At 43.8% G+C, this 13,300-nt stretch overlaps 1 protein-coding gene across 3 annotated transcripts in view; it reads right to left on the reverse strand.

Annotated features, from left to right (window-relative positions):
- Positions 1-13,300, reverse strand: part of SYT16 (synaptotagmin 16) — a 58,432-nt gene that overhangs the window by 41,166 nt on the left and 3,966 nt on the right. For all 3 annotated transcript variants that reach the window (XM_042868054.1, XM_042868027.1, XM_042868035.1), the window contains exon 2: positions 4,109-4,282. The gene's annotated coding sequence lies outside the window, so the exon portion shown is untranslated. The remainder of the gene's footprint in view (positions 1-4,108; positions 4,283-13,300) is intronic.

A 13,300-nucleotide genomic window follows, 5' to 3' on the forward strand; every position in this document is an offset into this window, starting at 1 on the left:
GTGACACAAGCTCCCAGGGGAGCTGAACCCTTCGCTGACTCTCCTCACCCAGTCCTGTCCTTTTTGAAGCTTGAGAACATGAACTGATAAAGCTCTCAAGGCTGATGAACCAGAAAGGAAAAAAAAAAAAAAAAAAGTTTCTTCAAATCCGCTGATTATTAAGGTGACTTCACATACCAGGAGAACAGGATTAACACTGTGGTAAGTGGTCAAGGCAAGATGTAACTGGAATAGTTTTGTATAAAGCCCTGTAAGAGAACCACAAGTTCTTTCCTGGTCTCAGGTCATACCACTATATAAAAGAGTACAGTTCAGTAGAAAACAGGCATTTTTCTTTTTTGAGTCATAGCACGTAAGCACACAGTCTGACGCAGCTCTTTACACAAGGGTTTGTACAGCAATACCCAATGTTTCTGTGAAGTTCATTTCATTTGTGAACTTCTGAAGCAAAAGGCCCAGCAACACAGTAAATACCATCTGTAAGAACAGTACCTCCACCTCTTAGTCATGGAATTCACACTTCAAGATGGGTTCCAAACCATCAGAGCAGCAAAAGAGGTCTCACACGAGACCCTGGTGATATGTCAGGCCTCTGCTTGAGGAAAGGGCCTTCTTCCTTGTGCAGGTAGCCATTTCAAGGGGAGATTTCATCTCCCACACACATTCCCTCACCACCTTTAAGAACACTGATGCTGGGAGGAACAACTGGCTGAGTGAACTGGGTCTGTTCAGCCTTGAGAAAAGGAGACTGAGAGGGGACCTGATCCAGGTCTATAAATATCTAAGGTGTGGGGGGCAGAATGGCGAGGCCGGACTCTTTTCAGTGGTGAGTGGAGACAGGACAAGGGGAAACGGCTGGAAACTGCAGCATAGGAAGTTCCGCACAAACATGCGCAAGAACTTCTTTACAGTGAGGTGACGGAGCACTGGAACAGGCTGCCCAGGGAGGTGGTGGAGTCTCCTTCTCTGGAGATGTTCAAGACCTGCCTGGATGCCTACCTGTGCGACCTACTGTAGGGAACCTGCTTTGGCAGGAGGGTTGGACTCGATGATCTCAGGAGGTCCCTTCCAACCCCTACAATTCTGTGATTCTGTGATTCTGTGAACTCCAGCTGACTCTGCACGTAGCCAACATTGTGGATCTGTATCACAGCAGCCAGCTCAGCAATCCTCCATGCCATCATACACATGCTTGGGTATAGCCAAGCAAGCCCAATATGTGTGAAGTTAACTATGGTAGATTTCTCTCACTGAAGCATTAACCAGATTCTCCATCCAGCTCTGCAGCCTGCTCTAAGCTTGCCCTTATAGTGCCAAGCCAGTCCAAAATCTGAACAGACAATGTCCAGACAAGATCCAACCCCAGCAACGAAGGGTCTCCTGATGCTAAGGAGTAACATCAGCAGCAGCACATCCTCGTGCAAGGGATTCTAAGGTCAATGAGGCAATCAAGAGCAGGATCCACAAAAGCCTCAAGCATCAGAAACATTATCCATTGTGTCCTAGCAATTAAGAGCCTTTATCTTGGAGTTTCCTAAAAGGTTTACAATTATGGCGTCATTTTCACCAACATCTTTCCCTTATCTTGTTCCTCTCATAAGGACACAAACTGTGCAATTACAATTAAATTAGGAACAAAACTGACATCACAGAGCCATGATGATGGAAATGTCTATTTCATTGTCACTTAACCAGTTCTAAGGTCAGGCTCTTTACAGAAAAGACAAAACAAAACAAAGACTTTGGCAGTTGGCAGTACGTCATCTGAATGTCAGTTCATGCACCTGGAGAGTGCAAAGCAGGCAGAACTGCTTATGTTTCAATACCAACTGTCTTTTTTATTGGCAGGGAAGTTAAAACTCAGCTTGATCCAAGGACAGGAGAAAAACATGCATCAAATCCAGAAAAATCTGTGCAGGCCACCACTGTAAAGTTGGGTTTATCCTGTTGTGGAAGTTACGGTCATGTCAAATGCAAAATGCATTTGTTTAGACAGTTATAAAACCAGTAGTCATAGCAAAGCAGTATGTTCTAACCACTGCTAATTCCAAATGTGGAGCAGTGATTTCCCCAATTAGAGAACCGCAACACCTGTAGAATTAAGATCTTGTAATAAACACAGCTCACCAGAAAAAGAAGTGGAGGATAGGAAAGGTGATTTTTTAAATTCACTTACATTTTTAAATTATTAACCAGTAAGTTACATGTTACAGACACTCCCATCCTGCTCCTTTCTACCCAGCAAATTCAGACCGGATTTGAAACCAACTCTTGCTTGTCAGCCCTCCTCTTGGGAGAGCTCCCTCACCAGGGACTACTGCGCCAAAAATGGGCTCTCATGGCTTCCCAGCCCAAGCTCAGGCTCCAGCTTTCTGCACTTGCCATATGACATGCTGTGTTAGCACCGTCCTCTTTAATCTGTCCTCTCACACTGCTGTCTTTTAAAAAGCATCACCTTTACCTACGTGGATATTCTGTATTGGCCTTACAACTATCCAAACAGCATTGTGAAATTTTAACTAAAAATAGACAGCTGATATTTTTAAATAACTCTTAGCTCCAACTCACCAACCTGATTTTGTTTGAAGGGAAAAAGCAGGCTCCAACTTCAAGTTTCCATTGTAATTAATGATTACAACACATTCCTCTGCCGTATCAGATTTAGCACCTCATTAATGTGTGTGGTATTTTGCTTGTATGGCACAGCTGTAGTTAAAGTTGAATTAGTGTTTCCATTATAAACCCATGTTTTCAAAGGTTTATTACTCAGATACACAAGATTTAGTCTGAAATGAAAACTGCCATCGAGCATGTCAGCTGGGAAGCAATTTTTTGTCTTTCAAAATTTGGAAGGAACAGAACACAAGAAAAAAAAAAAAGCCACCCTGTTTAGTAATAATTCACATTTTAAAAGGCACTGCAAATACATGTTTACATGATAGCCTGTGACAGCTCTATAGAATGTCAACGCCTACATATTCCTGCAAGATGTGCCATCTCAAAAACTGAAATAAAAGCCACATTTTTACACTACTTGATGGGAGGGGAAGGGATAAAAGACTTAAATATATTCTTGATGAAGAAAACATAGTTTAAAAAACAAAACAAAAAAAAAACACCCACCATAATCTTTGCATAAAAACAAAGTCAGAACCTTTAGCAGGAGGACCTTTCAAACACCATTTGCTTTTTAAACTTGCTGGTACCATCAGCCTGACCTTGGCTCATTAACAAATTTAGCAAGAAATCAGTGAGCACCACTGACTTCACATTTGCTTGTTCAAGAAACTTGGACTCTTCAGGTATGACAGGATCTTACCCCTTGTAATAGTCAAGTGGGACTCACAATGCAAGGCAAAATGTGCACCAAAAAGGCTCCAAGGGCTCCAGGCTTTGCAACTATGCCCTTCTACAATTAGCTTTATGAGTGAACCACTAGGAAGCAGACCTTTTAATTGCAAGGTTTCTGAGGCCACTTCTTGGCTAATTGTTTTGATGACTCTATACTTACAACATGCAAATTCACCAACAAATATACGATGAAATCACCAAATTCCCATTTACCATCATTAACAGGATGGATGCATCTTCTGACAGCTAAGAAAAATTAAAATGTTATTTTTATAACAGAGTCAAATTCCCTGATGGGCTCTTTCACAGTTCTTTTGTCCCTAGGACTCATGGGTTTACTCAAGACATAATGTTTCCAGACAACAACAAATGCATGAAAGAGCATATAATAGCTACTGCAAGAAAACCAGGGCAGGCATATCCTTCAGGAGCAGAAAGGCAGTGCTGTTACTCCAAATTATTCACATTTTAACTGAATTAACAAAACACTCCCATAACAGAGAGCGTGGTGAGTGCACTTTTTTCTAGCGTTGCCCTCCATTTCTCAGGAGAGTACTCCAAACAACAATGATAATGGGAGCCTGGCAGCAATTGTATATCCATTTGATCAAGTTCTGGAGGTTGCTACAGTCTATCCAAATCCCTGCAGTTAACCGCACAAACAACCTGAGACACTGTAAATATCTCTATTCCCTCCACAATCAAAGTCTCAAGAAGATTCTGTACATCAAAGGTGGTATAGTACTGTGATACTCACCCAGGCCATCACGAGCTCTAGACTGTAATGTTTTCTTCTCCCTTGTTGTTCCAGGCATGAGAACCCACCTTTCTTTTCAAAGTAGAGCTTCCTGTTGATGGAGAGAAGGAGGTCTGGAAGGAGGACAACGAAGACTCCAACCACAGGCAAAGACCCAATGGCCTCTAGAAGTATCTAGAGACAGAAATTTACAAAGAAAATATCAGCATAAATGGGATAAATTACCTAGAGAAAGATACGCTTAATGACACCTTGGCCTTGTGTTAAGTGGTTAGAAGATCCACATTGGGCCAGTCTTTTGAGGACATCAACAGCAAGTTATATTTCACACCGAGCAAGATTCTGATGGAGGTCTTCATTTTCATCACGTTGTGAATACCACCATGGGAGATTCTTACCAACTCTAATAAACTTTCACATTAGTGCATGTCACAGAGTTGATCAGATCAATCTACATCCGTGACAGGGGCGACAGGCCTCTGCCCTCCCCCTCCACCCCAGCCCCACAAAAATGGGAAGGAAGGAAGGGAGGAAAAAAAAGCAGCGGCAACAATCTATGGAGGAAAACTTATTTTACTATAATATCGGAATACAAAATAACACAATATATACAATTTAGTTGAAATTGAGATTAATAAATCAGACAAGATAAGAGAGAGAGAGTTCCCAGGACCGATTCAAACCTGAAAAGCTTGGAACGGCTAGGAAAGCACCTCCAGCACCCACTGCAAGGCAGCAAGAGAGCGCCCCCTCCACCCGGAAGGGCCAGATCCCGTGACTGCTGTAATGTACAGGGATAGGTAGCTGGGATTGGGGCAGTGACACTTTAATGCCCCGTACACTACATGATGTTTTGATGTGGAATACTGAAACCCAAAAACAAAAAAACAAAAAAACATAGAACCATGACAGTGCAGAAGTCCTCTGGTTTCAGGAGAGAGGCTGTCAATCTATACTAGCAATGGGGATCCAGCCAAGATAGCACCATTGGCCTTAAGGCATTTCTGTACAGCTTGCAGTAAGTACGTAGGGCAGGCTGTGGGGCAGATTAGCTCCAGGTGAGAAGGTCTCAATACCTCCTTTTCAGTTTGGATGTTTTTCTGTAAGATTGACTATGCTGTAATGGCACTCATTAACTGCATTACTTCTAAGAACAGGCTAACGCCTAGTCTATGAACCTTGTCAATCTGCTACCTTACCCTTCAGTAGGAAGTATATTACAGTACCACATAATTCCCAGTCTTTGTTGCAAAGGACCAACCTCCAGCTGAGGTAATTCAGGTTAGCTCTCCTGGTGTCAGTTTTGGCCATGTATAGCAAGCACAGTGGATATGCATCAGCTGATAACCTAGTCCTACACCTCAACATCCCTATGTCAAATTGTAGAGAAACAGTCTCATTTCAATTTCTCAGAGTCAGCTGTGCCAGTAGGTCTGCTGAAAACCACAGGCGCCAGCAAAAAGCTTTTAAAGCCATTTCACCTCTCTCACACATATCAAAATGCCAAAACAAGGGACAAACACTACATAGATCACCCAGTGTGGATGGCAAGGGCACACGTCAAAAAATGTAAGTACTGTCTGCAAAAGAAAAAAAAATAAAATTGGCTTGTTATTCTGATAATTACTTCACTCAAGAAGGGGTAAAGTTCAGTTGTCCGATTCAAATCAAAGATCCCATAAAAATGAAACATCAGCAGCACCAGTGGCACACCAGGGATGTCTGTGATTGCAAAGCTACAGCTCACAGATGAGATGAGCAGGAGGAAAGGATGTAAACAGAGCCAGCCCTGCCTGTAAAACATCCCACTGGGAGCTTACAAAACTTGACTCAGCAAAAGGCTCAGGCTGGAAGAGCTGAACCATCTGCAGTTACAGCCCTGAGAGCGCTCACCAGGACTATAATCAAGGGGATTTAAACTGATTTCCTACAAGTCAACGTGCCTTAACTGGAAACAAAAATCACAAATGCTTAGCAGCAGCCCACATACAAAGCAGATGAGTGCTGGATGCCAAATCCAGCACTATATGGGCTACACAAACTCAGGAGCTGGCTCTGATCTTGCTCACTCCAGCCTGTGGAGGGAACGTTAACACACACTGAATTATGTAAACTTAAATGACAACACAAGTCCATATTTGCACTGCTCTCTTCTGCACAGTGCAGTTACTTCTCTAGCAATTGCACCTACATTCCCCTTGTGTCTCCCCAGCCCAAAGCACAGCCCAAGAAGACGGAGTCTGGTCTCCCTTTTGGGGCTGAAATTTGCCCATCTCCCCCCCCACATCCCAACCCAAGGAGCAGGGCTGGGGATGTGAGAGCAGCTGAGTGATACACCCACTCCTGCTATTTTCAGCTGCTGAAGTCACCACTAAGTGCCTGCAGAAGCCAAGTATAAATCAAAGGAGCTGAGCAGAAATCAAAATCGCCAGAACTCCAGAATATATACAACAGCCCAGCTGGGCCCCATCTCTGACTCTTCCTTTTCTCAAGCATAGCTTTGGCAGAAAAGGGGATTATCATCTCTACCTTACCGTACAAACACAATACAACCCATCTGGGATCATCACATCTCAACAGAAACACTTTTGTGCCTCCGTATGAATGTATGCATTGTGTGAAGCTGAGCTTAAAATCTGCAGATTTAAAGTGGATTTGTGGCAAACTGACAATGCTACGAAGGCTGTCTGTGAGCGATTTCATTGCAGAGAGAGTGATGTGGAGGGGTGCAAGGACACTGCTGTTCCTATTTATTAAGCCCTTTCAACAAATCTCAGTTCTAAGCCCAATGAGATGTCATAGTTTGCCCTTCTCAGACAAGAAAGAAGCAAGCTACCAATATTTTTGAACACCAGTTGCCCACCACAAGCTCTGTAATGCTACATGACCCCAGCCACAGAAGCTTCCAAGGTACCCCTTTCTCCAACAGTCCTGTATCACACCTTGCAAAATCCCAGAGGAAAGAGCAGGCATCCTGAAAGAAAGTTCAGAGACCTGTTACTATCTGCTGCCTACATGGATGCAGTAGTACAGCAGTGTAGACTTGAGACAACCCTTGAGGCTTCCCCTACTCTTTGAGGGCAGGGTGTAAGGCACCTTCTGTACAGACTGCTGATACAGCACCACTCATCTAAGGAATGCATGCTGAACTGCAAGAGGGTGCCTGGGGCTTCTGCAGCATAGGAGCTCATGCATCCGGTCACAACAGCTGTAAGCAGTTTTCTCTCCCTCATACTACCTGTGCCAGATACTGGAGGCTTCTGCCATGGTATCTCTGAGGGAGGGCTGTGAGATTTACACCTGAGCACTGTCTCACATACGTGGGTTGAAAGATTACAGTCTGAGCACCTGGCTCCTGCTGGAAGCACAGATTCCTCTGTGTTGGAGCCACGCTGGCTCTCTGCTCCTCTGCAATCAGAAAGAAATGAGCTGCACCTGCATGTGGTCCTAATCACATGTCCCAGCTCTCCTCTCTGCCTGCAGCTGAAGGGATTGCTCTGCAGGATTGATCTCCAGGCTAAGACTATGCCTGGGAAATTATTTCAAGACCGATTTGAGCTAGAGCTGTGCTCTGGCTTGCAGTAGGATGTTTGGACCTGGGAGGGTGCTGAGAGGGAAGAAGAGCAGAAACACACACGTGACTTGCATTACAGCATTGCTGGAGCGTATCAGAGCTTCATGCATAAGTGAAACAATCAGCCTCACAGCACCAGATGGAAAGGAAAAAACAGTGTGGTACTGAATTCCTGGTTCACGCTCTGGGCAACCAAGGCTAGGGAAGGAGCAGGGCACCATGCACTTTGAGACATGTACAGTCCATTCAGCCAGTACTCTCTTCCACTCGTTCATGCATTTTTAAGCTAAGTAATCAATGCTGTAGATACCTTCATGCAGTGCCACAGTGAGCCCACGTGTTCTGCAGCCCCAGGTGAGATTGGAAGCCAGGAAATGGTGTTGACACACCCAGCAGGTTAAGGGCAAGCATACCTGCACAATCCTGTGTGTGCTCTGCTGAAGTACAAAGCAGAAACACAATGGGAAGGACTCCAAGCCAGGAAAGAGGAGATCAGAGACAAAAGGCAGGAAAACGTGGCATCTGGCAGAGGACACAGGGGGAACAAGATATTACAATGCTGTTCCTGCTCTAACAGCTTCCTCAAAGCCACCTCCATGCTAAAAGATGACCACAAGGCAGAGTCTGCCTGGAAGAGCAGTAGAGAAGTATTGGCCAGGCTGTGACAGTCATCATATTCTGTGATCATATCCAGCTGCTACTTGCTTTTCAGCAGGTTTCACAGCAATTCATCTAGCCTGCTGGGCACCTCCAAAGAGTCCATGCAAATGAATGGAAGTACACTACATATGCACTTGAGAATCTGCTAACAACAAAGCCTTAATCAATTCAGCTTTGCAAGGGTTAATCTTTTGCATAAAATCCTATTCCAGGCAATAGCTCTTTAATTCCAATTGATACCAAGCTTCCTGCAATAGGAATGTTTACTGGTACTTTTTAATTACGAAAAAAAACATAAATTGTCTGTTTTACTGTCTACACTAATTACCTTTCATTATATATTTGGAGTAAGCTATGATTTTCCTGCTGGTTCCCATGACATTTTTCATTATCAACCACTAATTGTCTAGCATGCACACTGCATTGTGAACCAAGTAGGCTGATGTGTGGGCAGAAGTTCTAGCAAAAGCTGCAAGGCAATAGAAGTGCACATTATTATTATTGCTATTATGATGTATTAGAAAGTTTCCACCTACATGCATACCTACGTATCCTCTTCCCTATCAGCAATGTCACAGCACAGCAAAGCACAGGAGTCCATCTGTAATAAGCCTCACGCTTGGCAATAATCAGCAGCTACTGAAGGAAAGTTATCTGGGGTGAAATGACAGCAGTCTTACTGCAAGGGCAAATTCCCTTCTGGGTGTGATGGAAACACCAAGAAGGTTTCTCAGGCACTTCTCATTGCTCAAAGCACATGAGCATCAGAATCTCAGGAGTCACCCTCCCCACTTACAAGGTCAGGGCTACAAAGGAAAATAGTGCCATATGTGGATTCATAGTGGAAGAGGATATATGGTTAATGGGATCTTTCTGAGGGTGCATGAAAATAAAAAGCTAAAGGGTCTTCATGAGACACATATAACACTGATTACAGAACAGCAAAGTCTATAATGAATCTGTATCTATGCAAACTGAGAAAGTGCCACAAGGGACAAAGCAGCTCATTGCATGCAGCACTTCCTAAGTTCCAACCGAGGTAGGAACCGAGGTAAGAGCAAATTCTTCATATAGGAAAGTGCTAGAATAAGGAGTGCATGATCACTGCTCCCAGGATCATCCTTATCAGTTTTGGACAGGTGGCAATTCTATTCATGTGCACCGCACACACAATACACAAACACTTCAGAAATAAATGTGTGTTTTCACAGGATTGCAGCTCTTGCCTGATATCTATATTGAAGGAGACAAAGCCTGACCCTTCCTAACAGCACTGTGAGGGAACAGTTGTGCAACTTTTCCTCTTCTCCTCAAGGTGATCCACAAATACGTTATCAAAAAGACAATCAGATTCCATGCAGCACTGTAGCAGGAGGGTAAAATTCCCACCCAAGGCTGGAGGACTTGCCTTGTCCTTCATCAAGGTTCAAGTTTCACATGCTTCATTTTTATGTACTGGTTTACAGATAGCAAGAAATGAAAGTTCTCCTGGTTGTTATATAAGAAATATGAAGGACTGAAAGATACTTTTGACCTGACTGCATTTATTAGGTTTGTCTGCAAAACTGGATTGAACAAACTGTGAAAAAGTGTGGCCACCTATAGCTGTTGCTGATGTGTTTGCAGGTCACCTTTAGAGATTTAAGCAGCCTCACGGCATAAGACAGAAGGATGCAATTTCAAAGGCTTCCGAGACAGTACAGCACCTTCCTTTCCCTTTCTTCTACAACCCATACAGCCGCAGCATCCAAACAACTTGCAGGCCTCAATGTGTTTATGCCCCCAGCACCTCTGTGTACCAGTGAAACACTGACACAACCGCTCCACAGAATGGGAGCCACAGTACAGAGTGAACAAAAAGCAGTAGAGTTTAGGTCCAAAAGAGCCATCAAGAAAAGTCCTGTTGATCTACACAGACCTTTCAGTGTCTAGACCCAACAGACGACATGAAGGCCACAGTGTGGCCTTCCAGTACTTGAAGGGAGCGTATAAACAGGAGGGGGAACGGCTGTTTGTGAGGGTGGATGGTGATAGGACAAGGAGGAATGGTTTTAAACTGAGACGGGGAGGTTTAGGTTGGATATTAGGAGGAAGTTTTTCCCCCAGAGGGTGGCGAGGCACTGGCACAGGTTGCCCAAGGAGGCTGTGGATGCCCCATCCCTGCAGGCATTCAAGGCCAGGCTGGATGTGGCTCTGGGCAGCCTGGGCTGCTGGTTGGTGACCCTGCACACAGCAGGGGGTTGGAACTGGACGAGCATTGTGCTCCTTTTCAACCCAGGACATTCTATGATTCTGTGAAGTTCTCCCATAAACTCACATTTTACTTTTCCCAATACAATGTCTCACATTCTTGTCACCCTTTTTTCAAAGCCAGACTCACTGTTTTCAGGCCAGCAAATCTCAAAATTTGTGAGATCTCCCACCTCATAAAGTCTACTATAGAGCTTACTATGTAATACTCTGCAGCCACATTACTTTCTCTGCAGCAGAAATGCCATCCTAATCTTGAGCAATGCTGCTGTCAGTGTTTGAGACCAAGCAAACTGTTCTGTGAAATATTCTGCCTTCAACAGAAGGCATTTTCTCATTAGAAAGGATAAAGTATTCGTTTTGCTGGATGTGTTTCAAACAACTCCAGGTCAAATCAACAGCAAGTACATTGTGTTTGCATATGACGATGCCTGATGTTCTGCATTTAGAAGAGTCCTGGCTGTCAGTCCATTTCTCAGCACACACACAGAACAAACAGAAATGAGAAAAGGAAACAGAAGCATGTCATAATGGACGGGGGGAACGCATGTCATCTAATGCAGGCAACTCAACTAACTGCCGAGGTCTCAAAAGAATGATTAGAGGAATAATTGTCAATCTTATTAATAACTTTAGAAAATTCAACGTGGCTTTTAAAATACAGTGAAGTTAACAAGACCAGGGAGACTGAAAATTGCAGCAGCACAGCACCTGAGTTGCCATTCAAGGACTTGAAGTTGGTCCCCCTATGTATCAGGGCTGAGAGAGTTCAGCAGAGACAGCATGAGGAGTATTGTGGTACCCGCCAGGCCTCAGTTCTGATCCTTGCCTCAAACTACAACAGGAAGGCTTTGAGACCCGCACAGATTTACCCCCTTTCCTTGGGACACTGGGAGCATTCAGCTCAGTCTGACCACAAACCATCCTTCTGACCAGTTTCCTCATATATATATATATATATATATATATATGTGTGTGTGTGTGCGTGTGTATATAGGAAAACAGGGCATAAACTTTTAGCGAGAAAGTCTTACTGTGCTCAAGAGTCAGAGATGGAAAACTATAACACCTACATAATCCCTTCTCTTCTCTTTCTGGCTTTTACTAGGCCAATGTTGATAAGCATTTCAGGCTGGGCAGAGCAGCTGGAATCTTTCTGCGTGCCCCACTGTCCACAGTGTTCACACTGCCTACCTTCCATTGAATAGCTGTCTTTAACTCTCTTCTTCTTGATCCTTTGTGCGAAAAGCCCTCAGACACTTTTACCCTGCAATTTTTGCCCCATATGAAGAATCCCTGTAAATAAAAAAAACAAGTTTTTTCTCAGAGTTGAACCAATGTCTGAGATAACCAGAGTGAGCTGCAGCCTTCACAACTTTCCTCAATGCTTCTCCAGACCAGCAATGAAAAACTAGAAGACAGAAAGTCCTCTTCCTAGACTCCCAGTAATTTGAGATCAGCGCTAGGGAAAAGATCTTTAGAAAACTGTAACAGACTGAGTGTGTAGGCGAGTGCTCTACCTGCCATGAGAAAACCCTTATGCCCAAGCCTGTGCTCTGTCACTTCGCCTCTATCTCAATTCTCACCCTAACCTACAAGCCAGTCTCAAACTGTTTCACACACCGCAACAATTTTCCATGGTAAAAACAGCCATCAGACAGAGCAGTGAGGGGACTCACCTGGTGGTGGAAGCCTTCAACTAAGACGTAGAAAAGCAAGAAAAAGACTGCAGTGATAAATATCCATACAATTTGGATTAGATCAACTGTGATAAGAAAGCGAGACCCTAAAAGACAATCTTCTGCTTTCATGTTAGAGATGAGACCCATGTTCAAATTCAAGTCTGAACCAAGTACGGCAGAGGCTTAAACTGGCAGCTTCCACGTGTCCTTTGCCTTACCACCGGAAAACCTACTGCTGTGGCAAGAGACATCTGGCTTCTCCTGCTGTTTCCATACCCTGCCCAGAGAGAAATACCATCCTGAATAAGGACACAACCTGTATTTAGCAAAGGTTTTTCAAGATGCTTTTTTTTAGAAAAGTTACAGATTTTAACCAAATATTCTTGTCTGTGTAACAAGAATATGTTGTCTCAGAAATTCCCAACCAGCTTACTACAGTAGGTTTGCCTTTGATCACGTCCCAGGTTTGTTTTCAGTCACAGTACAACTCAGAGCTCATAATCACATACATTTTGTCACAGCTGACACCACTGCCTTTCTGGTAGAAAGGGAAGGCTTGGGCTGTCAGTCTGCCACCTTTCTTGAGTGCTGAAGTCATGCTTTTTTTTTTGCTTTTCCTTTAAAGACAACTTCTTTGTTGCCATGGTATCACTAATGCAGTATTTTGAGACAGGGAAAGAATATAACCGTGCAACACCACAGTGACACATCTATCAAATGCCATCCTCTCAAAAAAGGATAAATAAATGCAGACTTCTAAAGGCTCCTCTATCCTTTTTAATTTCTTCCTCTCATCTACAAATTGCAGTCTGCAAAGGCCATGCACTGGTTTTATGACAGAGAAGGTCAGAACGTGCATCTCAGCAAGCAGTGCCTAGGCTTACTTTAATTCTCTCTTTTCTCCCCATGCTACATGACACCAGCTCAGGTACACACACAACAGAATCAGAGCACCTGCGCTTTCAGAGAATGCCAGCCTGGCTCCCTGTGTTAGGCCATGCAGTGAGCGCTTCCTAATTCTGGCCT

Source organism: Lagopus leucura, unplaced genomic scaffold (assembly GCF_019238085.1).
Source record: "Lagopus leucura isolate 7727_CA_CO unplaced genomic scaffold, USGS_WTPT01 Super-Scaffold_1, whole genome shotgun sequence".
Taxonomy (NCBI): domain Eukaryota; kingdom Metazoa; phylum Chordata; class Aves; order Galliformes; family Phasianidae; genus Lagopus; species Lagopus leucura.